The 1,866-nt window shown below is 37.1% G+C and overlaps 1 protein-coding gene across 1 annotated transcript in view; it reads left to right on the top strand.

The window, feature by feature from the left end:
• The first annotated feature begins 895 nt into the window (after positions 1 to 895).
• Positions 896 to 1,866, top strand: part of LOC111707449 (globin) — an 11,679-nt gene continuing 10,708 nt past the window's right edge. The window contains exon 1 of the mRNA XM_023480560.1: positions 896 to 936. The gene's annotated coding sequence lies outside the window, so the exon portion shown is untranslated. The remainder of the gene's footprint in view (positions 937 to 1,866) is intronic.

Here is a 1,866-nt window from a genome sequence, read left to right as displayed (position 1 = left end):
TAAATGACATCCACTTTCTTCATGAACGACCACAACCACCAGTTTTCCTTTAACGACCACCATTCCCACTTCCTCTGTTAACGACCTCCACTTTCTTCGTAAACGACCTCTACTTTCTCCGTAAACAACATCCACTTTCTCCATTAACGAAACCACCACTTTTCCTTTAAGGCCACCATTCCAACTTTCTCTTTAACCCTATCCCCGCTGGGGTACTTGAAAACCAGGATTCCCCCCCCCAGCGGGAATAGGGTTAAACGACCCTCACTTGTTCCGTTAACAACCATTCCCACTTCCCCCTTAAATGACTTCTAGTTTCTCTTTAAAGACATCCGCCTTCCCATTAGCGACCACAACCACCAGTTTTCCTTTAATGACCACCATTGCTGCTTTCTCTTTAAACGACCCCCACTTTCTCCGTCAACGACCACCATTCCTACGTCTCTTTTAACGACCTCCTATTAATTCAATAACAACCCTAACGTTTTCAGTCAATATGTTTTATCAACAAACCCTGTTTATATGTTAACGACCCCCAACATTATCAAATATTCTGATCCCTCATTTTCAATTAACGATCCTAACATTATCAAATATACTGATCCCTCATTTTCAATTAACGATCCTAACATTATCAAATATACTGATCCCTCATTTTCAATTAACGATCCTAACATTATCTGTTAAAGACCCCCACGTGCAAACGACCTTCACATGTTGCGTTAACAACCTCCAGTCCAGCCTCCGGCATATTGTTTTATCCTGTATAATTCTTGTTGATAAATAACTAGGTTTACACGTGCAATGCAAAAACCAACTGTCCACCGCAGAACCAGGGATGTATGTATACTGCAAGTTGTTATTTTTCAGACCAGTACCCACCTACAGGCAGTCTGTGTTAGCTAGTCTGTGCCAGTTTTAGCCTTTCAAACAAAAGTAAGATGTTGGTTGTAATATAAAGAAGAACATCCCCATTCCTCATATGTAAACGGATAGTTAAGAAGAAAATGGTGTAACGGCATCATCATCAAATAACTAACTGTCAGCAATGCACTACATGATTAAATCGAGCCCCTTCCGTCTAGAATGTGTATACTGCATGTGTATTGTGAATACTGTGAGTAGTTATGTCTGAAACCAGTGTAATAGAAGTAAACTATCGGTATACAGAGTTATACTATAGAATATATATCTAGATTAACCCTATCCCGATTAGGCCATTTTGGTCTAATGGGGGGGGGGGTGCCCTTTTATGTTGTAACACATGTTCCTCTACATTCATTTTTATCTTACCTATGATTTCAATTTATAATTACTTTTCCCGTTCATATATTTATCATATATTTATCAACAAAAGCACAAGAAAGCACAGCGGTTTCGGGATAATCTAAATATATATAGATTCTAACAGCCTTACAGAAAAGATTTAGGGGTTCCAGCAAAAAAATTTGCAAATTTGCAAAAATTGAATTTTTTATTGCAAAATCCAGTTATATAGTAAAAATGTTTGCAAAAAAATGTGTCAAAAAATAAAAAATCATACATTTTAGAAAAGCCCTTGACCATGCAAAAATATGCAAAAAGTTTTGCAAAATTTTAAATTACCTAATTTTTAATGAAGAAAAACTAAAAGTATGCAAATTTCCTTTGACAGGTTGTTTCCAAAAAGCTAAATTTTATCAAAATCTGACAAGTGAAAGTGGGTCAAAGCAGTCATTCAGGCATTGTGCCTGAGGACTCAGGCAGTTAGTATTAAAGTCCGGTTTTAGGCCTAAAGGGAGGGCTTTGGGTATGTAAGAAAAGTCAGAAAATTTCAACAGCCTCAGACCAATACTTTTTGAGTTATGTAAAAAAAACTACAGGGGG

The sequence above is a fragment of the Eurytemora carolleeae genome, unplaced genomic scaffold, assembly GCF_000591075.1.
Source record: "Eurytemora carolleeae unplaced genomic scaffold, Eaff_2.0 scaffold802, whole genome shotgun sequence".
Classification (NCBI taxonomy): domain Eukaryota; kingdom Metazoa; phylum Arthropoda; class Copepoda; order Calanoida; family Temoridae; genus Eurytemora; species Eurytemora carolleeae.
Note: the sequence above shows the minus strand (reverse complement) of the source record. Positions and strands in the feature narration are given on the sequence as shown.